Genomic DNA, 14,594 nt, shown 5'->3' on the forward strand with positions numbered 1-14,594 from the left:
ACACGTACTGAAGTTCAGGTGGAGCTCTACAGATTTTGGAGTTATCCAGCTGCGTCTGGCTTAGGTATGGCTGCTGTGCTCAACTCCTTCCTGCTACAGACCTGGGTAGGATTGGGTCTGGAGGTTCCTGGAACTCGGCAGAAATTCCGGACCTGGGCTGGGACTGGGTCTCTGCTAGGTGGTTTTAATGCTTATAAATTTTGTGAAGGGTACAGATTTAGTACTTACAAAGCATATCTGATTAGCGGGAAGGACCAGAACATCCACTGCTAGAAGGTTTCGTTGCAGGGTGGAGGTCATCAGTGACTTAAGCAAACACCAAGCAAGATATTTCATATTTTATCGCTACTCAAGGACTCTTTGGTGGAAGTTTGTTTATAACTTTGACAATAGATTTACACCAAATACCTCAAAGAAGACCATGCAGATAGCACTCAAGTGAATCTAAGGCCAGGGAAAGTGCCAATTCTTCATCGTTTCATGATTCTAAGTTTATCCTGGCTACAAATTTTACTCTGTTCTTTTCCCTTGAATAGAGTAAATACTCAATATCCTCAAGGTAGCGTGTGGGTAACTTTGAGTGCTAACACTGGTAGAAATGACTTTACAAGGAGGGGGAGATATGATAGTATAAGAATAGGTGACTCAAAAGAAGGAGTAGTGGAGTCTTCTCTTCACTTTCTTCTCCTTGCATCTCTCCTCTGCTACTGGCGTACCATCAGTCTGCTCAGTGGTACCAGAAAGTCTAAACTACTGACAAAATACAAGTACTAAAGGTACTGTATGTACCTATGAAACCAACAAGAATAATGATATTTTAAGAGGACTTTTCAGAAGTATGAAATATTCTGATGAGTGCTAGGCTTTAAATATTGTTTAAAGGTGATTAAATCATGGGAGTGGTGGACACATCAGTGCATTAGTCTATTGTTGAATTCATAGCTGGCTTGCTGCTAGGTTAGCTTGGGGAGAGGCTGGTCACTGGGGGTGTGATCTGGGAGGGTAGATTCTTGCCACTGGCTCCTTTGACCTCCCTTTGGTTCCGGGTGGCATTGGATGAGCAACTGTCCTCACTCAGGCCTTTCATAATGCTACTTCTCAGATGGAGCCAGCTAACCATGACCTGAAGTCACAAACCAAAGTAAATTTGTTCTCTCTATGTTACAGGTATTTGGTATTTTGTCCCCCATCAGTGGGAAAGTGATTAAGGCAGCATTTGTTACCAAGTAGGGGATCGTTGCTGTGACTATTTCTCAAAATGTGGTTTAGAAGGGAATCAGTTTGCAGGAAGAGTTTGGAAAGATTTGGAGACACCATCTAGGGAAGATGTATAATGCTGGATCTGAACGCAGTGGGGGATTCTGATCAGAGAACTGAAAACTAGAATGCTGACAGTGAATATCAGGGCCAGGAGCTTTCAGTGAGAAGGACTCCACTTGTAGTTGGATTACAGCCAGGTATTTTACACCTTAGAAAAAAAAATTTTCTTCATTTTTCTCATGTCATGAGATTTTGCAGAATTCAGGAAATTAAGATGGAGCACTAATTAATCTGGTGATGAAAATTTGAAGTAGCCAAGTGTTTAGGTTGTGCAGGCATACTGCCAGCTGATTTTAGACAGACCAAGGTGAAAATCAGGAGCAAAATCAAAAGCAGATGTGAATAGTTTGCAGTTTCATCAGAAGAAAACTCATCTAGAGTTCTGGCCATGGATAGTGTGTTTGCTGAAATGATTATAGAGTACAAAAAGCAAAATAGTTTACATCAGGACAATAGGAAAGACAGCTTAAAGGCAACACAAAAATCAGCAAGAACTCACTGTGCAGATTCCAGGATGCACAACTACAAAGCTTTCATTTGAGAAGAGAGCCCCTGTCTACCCACTTGATAAGGACCATCTCAAGAATTGGTTTTCCCTGGGCAAGGGAGAAGGCTCAGCTGTCTGAATGTCTGCCTGGCAAGCACAAGGACCCGGGTTTGATCCCTGGTACTGCATACTATGGCTGCCACCATGCCAGCCACTGAAACCAGGCATGGTGGTGCACACCTGTAGTCCCAGAGTTGGGGAGGCTGAGACAGGAGGATCATTATGAGTCTGAGCTGCAAGTCAAGACCCTGTACCAAGTAAATAAATAAGTAACTAGATAAAAGAAAAAAAGAATTGGCTTTCCAGATTTATTTCACAGTGCTCAGCCATCCAGGTGGTGAAAGGCTGATGCAGCCATGATTCAAGGGAACCCAGCTACTGCTTGGGTTGAGCTGGCACCAGACTTTGATATCATCAATGTGATGTTGGCTTTACAAGCATGCAGAGTTAGAATTACATGGTCATAGAGGTTTCCACCCAGATGTGAAAAGAAGCTCTGACAGCTCAGGCAGTGCCCCCGATCGTGTAGTACATGAAGTTAAGAAAGTGAAGCCAAAGATGCAAGGAAAACCACTGGAAGTTGGAAATAACAAAAATGTGAACATCTGCTGAGGAAAGTTTCAGGCAGTAAACACAGTTCCAGAGAGAGAGAGAGAGAGAGAGAGAGAGAGAGAGAGAGAGAGAGAATATGTGTTCCACCTGATAATGTTTTAGGGGCTGCACTGTGTCAGCCCTTAGAGTTCATGTCTTGCCACAACTTGGCCTGGATGCTGGATGTGAAATTACAGGATTTAGTGTTGCCCAGCTTAGGTTTCAGTCTGTCTTTGGTCTTATTTCTTCCTGTTTTGCTATTTTTCTCTTCTGGAATAAGAATATTTATTCTTCGGATGCATGTTGGAAGTATTTAATTATTTTATTTTATTTTTTAAAAGGCTCACAGTAAGAAGTTTCTCTCAGTCCCAGAGCACATTTTGGAATTGGACTTTTTGACAATGCTGAGACTATGAAAAAATTTGGCAACTCTCAGAGATGGATAAAATATAATTTTAATAATGGGAAAGATATGAGTTTCTTGGAAACCAAGGCTGGAATGTTATGGTTTAGATCTGAATTGTTTTCCCCCGAATCACATGTATTTGGCAGGTAATTTGCATCACTGGGGCTCTCTACTCCACTGTTGAGTTCCTAGCCAACTAGCTTAGAGGTGTATCACCAGAGGCATTATCGGAAAGGTGCATTCTTGTCTCTGAATCTTCCTTTCTTTGTGCTTGCTGGCTTCCTGGTTCCATTCTCTTTGCTCCCTAGCTGCCATGGCATGCTGGCTTCCTGGTTCCATTCTCTTTGCTCCCTAGCTGCCATGGCATGAGTAGCTGTCCTCTGTCCAGGCCCTTCTCCCAGGCTACCTTTTCTGCCTGCCATCAGTTTCCTATGGACTGAAGCAACAAGCCAAAATAAGCCTTTTCTTCTTTAGATTGTGTGTGTTGAATATTTTGTCTCAGCAACTGCAAGTAAGCCAAGTATTTTATACTAACTGTCATAAAGCATTAGTTGTGTGTGTGGCATTAGATAAAGCTGTTGAATCAACAATGAAAAGCAGGTGACACATGGGAGTGGGATTTACAATGACAGAGCTAGCCTTTTTAAATTTAAATTTTAAGATTTTTTTTTAAACCAACACAATAGTTGCACATATTTATGCAGTAGAGTGTGATGTTTCAACACATGCATACAATATAATGCTCAGATCAGGATAACTAATATGGTTATACTTCAGACATTTCTCATTTTGTGAGGATGGAAACATTCCAAATCCCTCCTACTAGCTACTTTCAAATACTTAATTCATTTTTTTCTCAGTAATAATTACCTTACTATGCCATAGGATAGTAGCAGTTAGTCCTCCTACCTAGTCGCACTCTTGTGCCCATTAACCACCTTGTCTATATCCCTTATTCCTTCATACTCTTTTGAACCTCCAGTCAGTGTTTTATCTCTGCTTCTATGAGATCAGTTTTTAGCTTCCACATAGGAGAGCATATGATGCTTGTCTTTCTGTGCCAGTCATAATTCACAGAGTATAATGTCCTCTACTTCTACCTGTGTTACGGCAAGTGACAGAATTTCATTCTATTTTTATGGTTCAACTAGAAAATTGAATCAATTCCTACAAAGTTCTAAACAAATAAAATTATCATAAAGCATGGCTAATGCAAATTTGAATGCCTGTCTGAAATGTGATCGACTTATTATCCAGTGTCTTGAGCAATTAGTTTCTGGAACATTCCTTCACTAACCATCACCCACTCTTCCTCTGTTGGTGAGAAGAGTAAATTTCCTTGTATTACATTTTACATAAAAACTGCATTGCTTATTTTTAGATTGTTATATTTTACTTGTTTGAACATATTTTCCTTGCTTAACCAATATAAGTTTCAATGAAAATAATTTGCACATTTGGACTGAGGAAGAATTCAATCATAGCTTTTCCCATTAAAATTAATGGAACTATTTTTAAATTTAGCAAGTTTTCACTTAGCAACAGGAGTTTCAGAAATAAACTAAAACTGTTAATTGGAGGATAAGGGAATAATAAAGACATTTTTGTGTACCCAACATCTTAAAATTTTTATTCAAAGGATTCTTTTTAGAGAAACTAATAAACTTTGTACTTCAGAAAGTGATAAAAAGAAAAACAAAAAATAAATTTTAGAATTTAAGAAGTAGACTTTTTGACTCAGGCACAGTGTAAGAAACTTCAAGGGTGATGTTGGAAAGGAAGCTGTAGACTTATTGTGGAACAAGTGTGGCTAACGTTTTCAAACTAAGGCAGACTTCAATGCTCAAATCAAGAGGCATTTTACTCATAAACTGGTGTTTCTTGTCTTGACAGATTTTGATATATCATTCCCTTATTTACTTCATTTCTGCTAGTAGTAGAATCAAGGGGTATTTTAAAATTTTATTTATTTATTTATTTATTTATTTATTTATTATTAATGTATTTAGGACAGCGTCTACAGGGTCTCACTACTCAGATAAGACTCATATAGTGATCCTCCTTTTTTCAGCCTCCCAAGCACTGGGATTACAGCACATGCCACCAAGCCCAGTTTCAGTTACTGGCTCAGTGAGCACTGAGGGTGGCATCAGCACAGCATGTTGGAGATTGAACTGGTCCCTGTGTCTGCCTAAGCAGGTACTTTAATTCACTGAGCTATCTGGCTGGCCCAAAAGGGGTATTTTTATGTCTTGTGATTCTATTGGCCCCCAAATCACCACCTATCTTATGTCAGGGGACAGCTTGTTTCTTTCTGTAGGCCCCATTCATGCGGTTCTCAACTCATTCATACTACTTAATCTGGATTTCAGCTGGGGAAAGGTAAGTCATAAGGTACTCATCTCTCCAGTGTCATAGGCTATGAAGGAAGTATGGCTACAGTCCAGTTTGGCACAAAATGATCCTGCAGGTGAACTCCTTCTATAGTCCTAAATAGGAAATTGAGAAACATGATCTCTCAGTGATAACTCCCTTTCCTCAGTCACCTTTCCCCCTCTCTGAAATTAAGCCTAGGGGAGATAATTGCCATACTTGTCATCTCACCCTTCCCTTTCCTGTTCTCTTCCTATCCGCCCTCTCCCTCAAAATGACTTTTGTTTTCCTTTCTTATTTCTATGAGAGAACAGTAGCAACCATAGTTGTTTTATTTGTTGTTATGAAAAAGAAGTCACTTCATACAGGGGAGGTCCTTGTGAGCTAGATCCTTAAACTCTTCATTGTTTAATGAAGATGAGGCAATCTAAACAAATTTTCTCTTGACATGCACTCTGAAGTGTAATCTTGTCTCATTGCTAATTACTGCAAAATTCTATTTTGCATATTTGTAGCTGAATCTAATACTTCTTTATTTATCTAATAACAACTTTCTTTTGTCTACCTTCCTTCCTCCTTCCTTCCAGGGAGCATTGGATGCAGGGCATCAGGCATGCTAAGCATGTGATCCATCACTGATCCATGCCTCTGGCCTTCTAGTGGCAAATTATAATCTCTTTCCTGTAAAATGTATTCCTTAGAATGATTTGAACAAAGAAAGGAAAAGAGAAACATATATCAATAATTTTAAATAATTTTAAATTATTACCATATATTATTGGTATATATAAAAATTTCCCTTAAGATTTTTTTGCAGTAGGTATGCACACAAACACAAACAGAAAAAACCTATTTTGAGAAATTCTTATGCTATATTTTTTTTTCATAATTTTATTGAAAAACAAATAGCAATGAGACAGTTTCAAACCAAATTGGTAGGACAGTTTCAATAATTAACACATTGCATACCTTCTTCCTAGTGGTTAATTGCTGTACAAGATGCAGACATGATATCCTATTTACAAACACTATTAGAACAAATCCCTCTATTCATTAAGAGAATGTAACTATATATCTATCCTAACCACTTTGAATACACAGATACAAATAGACATTCATCTGTGTCCCCTTTTTTGTTAAGTACCATCATTTAAATATTATAAGTGTGTAAACTCAGCAAAATATTCTAAAAGAGTTCAGTAGTCCATAATAGTATTGGGTCTTCTGCTTCACTGGCAGTGTCAAACATTGTTGACCTGAGTCCCCTACAGCTCAACATAACAGCATGGCTTTACTTCTTATATTTCATTTTTATACTTTTCTGCTTGATGGTTAAGACCAAGGTAAAGCAGGACCTATGCAACAAGAGTTGTAGCTTTTGGGTTTGATAAGGTCAGTGAAATTCCCTCAGGATTTATCCTGAGATCCTGTACCTCAGATTGTAGAACCTTGGTCAGTGTCAGCCATGTGGATGAGTCAGGCCATTGCTTGGCCAGTGTGCTCTCTGTGAAAGCCTGAGAGAATGTTTTCTCTCCATGTGACTCTCCTTAGGCACACTCTACATCGTAGATCACTTTCTTCTTTGGCCCCATAATCTCCTTGATCAGAAAATTTGGAACACTACTGAGTTACATGATGTTACACTACAAGTTCTCATATGTCCCGAGTCTTAATTGACCTTGGAAGACTAGGGCCAAAAAGTTGGCTTACCTTGTAGCCCTCCTTTTTCTCTAATTTGGTTTGCAAACTTAGGTTGTTAACCATCCAGAAGACAAGCTTATTGTTATTATCATACAATTTAGGCTTTTAAGCTTAACCTCACTATCTGAATATCAAACATCTTAGACACAACATGGTCTTATGCTATATTCTTATTTACATCTGTGCCACAGATTTTTTGACTCTTCAATCCATTTTTCTCAGAAATCTTGACAGCTATTTTGAAAAAGGTAGTGTGGTGACACAATAACAAAATTAAAAGGCAATTAAAAAAATTTTTTTTGCTATTTTTTTGAGGTAGTCATAAGGAGAGCAACATAAAACTTGAATAAAATAAATATCATACATATAAAGAAATTCTTGCCTAGTTTAATCAGAGATAAAGCTCTTTGGGTGTTGATTGTGTAAGAAAGACACTGCTAGTTTGGTTGCTCAACTCATTTTCTGTTATGAAGTTAATGTACATTTTGCTGGCAGAGACCACCAAATTTAATCATATATGGTAATAGTGACAGTTAGTATTGATTATGTGCTAGACATTTTATGTGTGTTTTCTAATATATATCATGCATAATTATTTTATTGTACCTTTTAGTTACCTATTTAGTTATTATTATCCCCATTTTTTGAAGAAAAAAAATTAAGGCTCACAATAGCCTAAATATCCATTGTTGGTGTTGGCCAGCATCAGAATTTCAGAGGTTTCTTAGGTAGACTCCAAAAACTATGCTCCATCTCTGTGTTCTGTAAAGATTTTTCTTTTATATTTTTTCCAGTGGTTTTGCCACCATTACTATATTAATGTTTCTGAAAACACTTCAAAGTTCTAAAGATGATTTAATAAAATAGATCCCCTAATTTACCTACATAAACACACACAAACAGTTGTATCAAACCTTATAGTAAGGGAGTGCCTCCAAAATGGTGATGTGTACATCAGATAGTTTAATGTGTACCCAAGATTCTTGAGACAGAATAGTTAGTCTAGAAAGAAGAGTTTTAAAGACCTTCCAGACACAGAAGCCTGCATGCACTAGAATCTGCAAGTTGACATGAAGAGGAAACAAAGAATCTTTATTTCTACCTTGGCGATGACCTGGATATGGCCACTCTCCTCCTTTCAGTATGTGCACTACAAGGCAGTGACAGGTGGAATATTGAAGGTGGCAGAGTCATAGGACTCATGTTACTTTAACATTTTGGCAGCTACTCCTCCCAGATAAAAATTCTCAGTGGGCATAGTGTTTTATTTCTTCATACATCCCCATCAGCACAAAGGTTTTTTGTGTATTCCCGATGTATAGAAATTTATTTATAGAGTAGATAGGTATACTATCATTTATCTATTAAAATAAAGATAGGCAATAAATAGAGACTCTAATATCTTCCTGACCCTTGCATATGCCTAGGAATGTAACTATATTTTGGAGACTATGTATTGGTTGTAATTTTATTGATATAAAAATCAGGAAATACCTGAGCACGCTTTTCTATTTTTTTATATATATATAGGGTTTTGCTACACAGTTTGGACTTGCAGTGATCCCCCTGTCACAGCTTCCCCAGCTCTTGAGATTGCAGGCATGTACCACCGCATGCAGTTCGAGGGTCAGCACAACATGTGGTACTGGAGATCGAACTCCATCCTGGTGCTTTCCAGGCAAGTGCTTAGATGACCAAGATATCTCCCCAGCCGTGCTTGTCCTTTAATGAGCAAACATAGAGCATTTTGCAAAGGAACTACCCTTATTTAGAAAAATTATATGCGAGATAAATAGTAATTGTTAGAAAAGCATACAAAAAGATATTTTACTCTTTACATCACTAGAGTGATCATGTTATCAAGAGGAAAGCATTTGAAGACACAATCCACTCTGTGTTTCTATGGGAAGATTTATGTAAATTTTTAGTAATAAAACTTTTTTCTATTTTGACTGGTCATGATATTCAAATATGTATTTCAAAGCCAGAAAATTCTGTTTCTCATTATTTGTACTAATCATATGAAACATTGGCTATGAAATAGAACTGTTCCAGTTATCCTCAAGAGTCATTTTCATGGATATAATTTTCCACTTTGTTCTCCATGTTAAGCATAAATCAGATTTAGAGCTTATTTGAATTCAAGTAAAGGCTGTTATTCTAAAAGTTATCATTAAAATTCTGATTCCAAAGAAATATGAACAAGAATTAAAAGCCCTAAAATCAGAACATATCATAAATTTTTCTATGTATATCATTAATAATTTTGTTTTATATCTAATATATTTACAAAGATATATAAATTCATATATCTTGCTAATTTGTTCAATTAGATTGGATCTAAGATTCTTTGCCTTCAGTAGTTCATTGTTTGATTTTTATCGAATCATTTTCTTTAATTTTATAGTGACACAAATAGAATCTTCATTAAAAAGATAATCTAAGAAATATGCTCATTGTGAAATTTGTGTGATGAAACTCACATCTTCAAACACAGTGGGACTAAATTCTTTCTACACTGTTCAAGTATAGGCACATGATCAAATAATATTTTTTTAGAAGGCATTACTTCTCACGTAATGTTTGGAAACTACATAAAAATGTTGAAAAGCCTATTATGGACTCCTAGTGGACACATTAAAAACAAATAAGCAAGACTATCATTTGTTAAGATGAAATAGAGAGAATTTTTCCAGGTTTAAATATTTTTTAAAAAGTCTTTTGCAATTGATGTAATTTTTTTAAAAATGTATTTATTACAGGGTCTACAGGATCCCACTATGTAGATTGGACTTGTAGTGATTCTCCTTTGTTTAGCCTCTAAAGCGCTGGGATTATAGGTGCACGCCACCAAGCCCCGTCTCAATGGTGGTTTTAGCATGCTCTGGGGGTGGTGCTGACATGGCACGGTGGGGATCAAACCCCAGACTCTGCGCTCTGCCTAAGCACGCACTTTAGTCTGCTGAGCTATCTGGCATGCCCTTACAGTAATGCTTTTTAAAAATGAGTTTTAGATCTGGCACAATGATATTCATGACAGACACAGCCAAAAAGTGATTAATATTCTTGCCAACTTCATCAGTCAACATGTTCTACACTGTGTCTTATAGTTGCCTTTATTTATTTATTTATTTATTTATTTATGTATCTTTTTAATTTCTTTGTTTTTTATTAATTTTATTGAGAAAAAATAGCAATAAGATAGTTTCAAAACCGATTAGTATGACAGTTTCAATAATTAATACATTACATATTGTTGTCTTCGTAGTGGTTATTCATAGTACAAGATGCAGACATGATATCCTATCCAAACACTATTAGTACAAATCTTTCTTCTCATTGAGTTAAGAGAAAGTAGCTGTATATCTATCCTATTTTGTATATATAGATACAAAATGGTCCTTCATTAGTATCCCCCTTTTTTTTTGTTTAGTTTTGTCAGAGATGGGTATTCCATTGCCATTTAACTATTGTATATGTGTGAATTCAGCAAAATATTCCAACATACTTCAGTAGTTCATAATGGTAGTGGGTTATCCATAGAACTGGCAGTGTCAGAAGTTGTTGACTTGAGCCTTTTACAGCTCAGCATATTAATATGGCTTTACTTTTTATACCTTGTTTTTATACTTTTCTACTGTATGGTTAAGACCAAGATAATGCAAGACCTATATAACAAGAAATGTAGCTCTTATATCTGATATGATCTGTCAAATTCCCTCAGGATTTACCCAGACACTCTGCACCGCAGTTTGTAGATCCTTTGTCACTGTCAGCCTCATGGATGAGTCAGAGCCATTGCTTGACCAATTTGCTCTCTGTCAAGGCCTGAGAGAATGTTTCCTCTCCATTTGACTCTCCTTAGGCACACTCTACATCATTGGTAACTTTCCTCTGTGGCCCCATAATCTCCTTGAGCAGAAAATTTGGGACACAACTGAGTTACAGGATGTTACAGTACAGGTTCTCTTATGTACTGAGTCCTCACTGACCTTGAAAGCCTAGGGCCAAAATGTTGGCTATCCTTGTAGCCCTTCTCTTTCTCTAATTTTTGGTTTTCAAACTTAAGTTGTTAACTCTCCAGAAGAGAAATTTAATGATATTATTACCCTATAACATAGGCAGTTGAGCTTAACCTCACTGTCTGTCTGAATATCAGACATCTTAGACATAACATGGAACAGATATTTTCCACCAACTATTAATATGTTAAATTTTACATCCCTACAGAATGTGAAGAAAAAAAGAAAAAAATTAAAAATAATTTAAAAAATAAGAATAAGCAATTACATATTATTACACAGAAATTTAGAGATCTAACCATATACAGCATTACAGCAGGAAAGTCCTATGACTTTTTTTTCCTTTTCTCTTGTTTTCATTTATTACCCTTCTTTTTTTAAAAAAAAAAAACATTTACTCTAGAGACAATATGGCAGTTATTGGTATGACATGACAAGCAGTACATTTTTAGAAGACAGGAATGACAGGCATTTCTTTCTTATTTTTTATTTATTTTTTTCATAATTTTATTGATAAACAAATAGCAATGAGACAGTTTCAAACCAAATTGGTAGGACAGTTTCAATAATTAACACATTACATACATTCTTCCTAGTGGTTAATTGCTGTACAAGATGCAGACATGATATCCTATTTACAAACACTATTAGAACAAATCCCTCTATTTATTAAGAGAATGTAACTATATATCTATCCTAACCACTTTGAATACACAGATACAAAATGGACATTCATCTGTATCCCCTTTTCTTGTTTAGTTCCGTTATTTGAATATTATAAGTGTGTTAACTCAGCAAAATATTCTAAAAGAGTCCAGTAGTCCATAATAGTATTGGGTCTTCTGCTTCACTGGCAAGGTCAGAAATTGTTGACTTGAGTCCCCTACAGCTCAACATAACAGCATGGCTTTACTTCTTATACTTCATTTTTATACTTTTCTGCTGGGTAGTTAAGACCAAGGTAAAGCGGGACCTATGCAACAAGAATTGTAGCTTTTGGGTTTGATAAAGTCAGTGAAATTCCCTCAGGATTTATCCTGAGATCCTGTACCTCAGATTGTAGAACCTTGGTCAGTGTCAGCCATGTGGATGAGTCACGGCCATTACTTGGCCAATGTGCTCTCTGTGAAAGCCTGAGAGAATGTTTTCTCTCCATGTGACTCTCCTTAGGCACACTCTACATCGTAGATCACTTTCCTCTTTGGCCCCATAATCTCCTTGATCAGAAAATTTGGGACACTGAGGATGGTAATCTGTAATAGTAGGTTCATTCTTGGAGTGCCAGTCATTCTGGTCTTCTGAATACGGGCTGCTTCTCATGACATGCCAGTTGCTGCTATGCTGTCTCTCGGGAAGATGATTGTTCAAACAAAAGTGGTGGTGAATGAATGCAAGAGACAGGAAAAGGAATATTGTGGGACTGTCCTGCTTCAAGGTTGTATACGGTTAGATTTTTGGACTTATGTGTAAACATAAGAATTATATAATTCTTTATGCCTATTTTTAAAATGTATTCTAATTTTTAAATGTTTTTTCATCATATTCTGTAGGGACTTAAAGTTCAACATATCAATACTTGATAAAAATAACTGTTCCATGTTATGCCTAAGATGTTTGATATTCAGACAGATAGTGAGGTTAAGCTTAATAGCCTAGGTTGTATGGTAAGAACAATAAGCTTGTCTTCTGGAGAGTTAACAACCTAAGTTTGCAGACCAAAATTAGAGAAAAAGGAGGAGCGCAAGGAAAGCAACATTTTGGCCCTAGTCTTCCAAGGCCAATTAAGACTCAGGACATATGACATGCATTTCAAGCATGACACTAGTATTTTTTTCTTCAGAATTAGGTATTGAACTCAGTCCCTTGGGCTTTCATGGAAGTGCTTATTCTATTGAGCCATCTCCCCAGCCCCCAAGACCCTAGTATTACACATTGCTATCTTCAGTGCAGTTGCTTAGTTCACAGGTATCAGTATATATAGTTAGTCAGGGTGAGAATCCTGCCAATTAACTGCTATTTTCAAAAACCTAGTTGCCTTTAAAAAATGATAGACTAATAAAGTCATAAGTTCTGAGGGAGGTTCCTGAACTGTGGTGTTTTGTTAATGTTCTTCATAAGCATTCCAAATTGAGAACATTTAACCTCAATGAATATTTGTGACCATAACTACTTTCATTTGTTGAGAGCCACCCCCTGTGTCAAGAGTTAAGTGTTTAACATACATCATATAATCTAATACTTACAGCAAAAACATTCTACTTTATATGGAAGAAAATTTACCCAAATCCCCCACTAGTTCTTAAATGTACCAAGACTCAGATCTAGAGCTATCACTCTTGAACACTATTTCTTTCCACTATGCTCATAAAACACAGTCCCTTAAGCTCCTCTTGTACAGAAATCTGTACACTTCTAACATACAGAAGTGTAAATAAATTTTTATTGCTTTAAGTCATTAAACTTGTGGTAAGTTGTTACCTCAGCAGTTGAAAGCTAACACAGAAGCTACTTTATTTGCTACTAATATCATGAAAATATGTAAAATCTACCCACTGAAGTAGTCCAGTTATAGTATATGGGAATTCTTAGATATCATTGCTTTAGGATCATTACAAAACAGAAAGTAAAACTATTGAATTATATTGTTTGGGATGATATTTGCAAAGCAAGGGAGCATTTTTTCTGTTTTTGTTTTCTAGCCAGGCAAGCCCTTATTCTACTGAGCTATCTCTCTGGCCCTATATGCTTAGGGTTTTTTTTTTTTGTTGTTGTTGTTATTTTGTTTGTTTGTTTTCACCAGTGATTGAACTCAGGATGTTGTGCTTGCCAGGCAAACACTTAATGCACTGAGCTATCTCTCTGGCAGGGAATGTGGTTAATGCCATAAGAACTCAGAAATCTGTGAATTCCTCTTGGTTGAGTTCAGTGGTTTGAAGTTTATGAACATAAAACCTCAAAAATTAAAGACATTTTGCTCCATTTTATATTACCTACCATGAAGAGAAGCTTGGTGTACTTTGTTCTATATTAAGCTTTCTTTTTCTAAATTTTTTTTAATTTACTTATGTGTGTGTGTGTGTGTGTGTGTGTGGCGCCAGCTCAGCCCACCAGGGGGCGGGGCTGGCTTGCCTGTGGTGCTGGGGGATTGAACCGCAGTCCTTGTGCTTTGCTAAGCTTGTTCTAAGTAGGTGCTTTAGACCACTGAGCCATCTCATCAGCCCCTATATTAAGCTTTCTATTTGATATTAGGTGGGTATTTTTTTTATTTATCCACTAAGTCAAGAGGTTGGGTGTGCATATCAACAGTTACGATGAAATCTAAATGTCATACGGCACTGACTCCTGCTAAAGTACATTATGTTACTCAATTATACACCTCTAGTCTTATGGAAGGGTTCTTCTAACTACTGAATTAGGTAAAGGAAGTTCAGGTTCGCCCTGCACACTTTGCCAACACAAAGTACAAGTGGCTAGATGAGGTAGTGTAATACCATTCAAGGTGATCCTGAAAGTTAAGAGTGGAAATAAATTATCCCAGGAGCCAGAATTTTAAGAGGTCCATCTGGTTGTGCACTTTGTCTGGAAAAGACAAATAAGTTCCTCATAGATTGGTTACTAATTGATAGTGGTTTGA

The sequence above is a fragment of the Octodon degus genome, unplaced genomic scaffold (assembly GCF_000260255.1).
Source record: "Octodon degus isolate 3935 unplaced genomic scaffold, OctDeg1.0 scaffold00004, whole genome shotgun sequence".
NCBI classification, from domain to species: Eukaryota; Metazoa; Chordata; class Mammalia; order Rodentia; family Octodontidae; genus Octodon; species Octodon degus.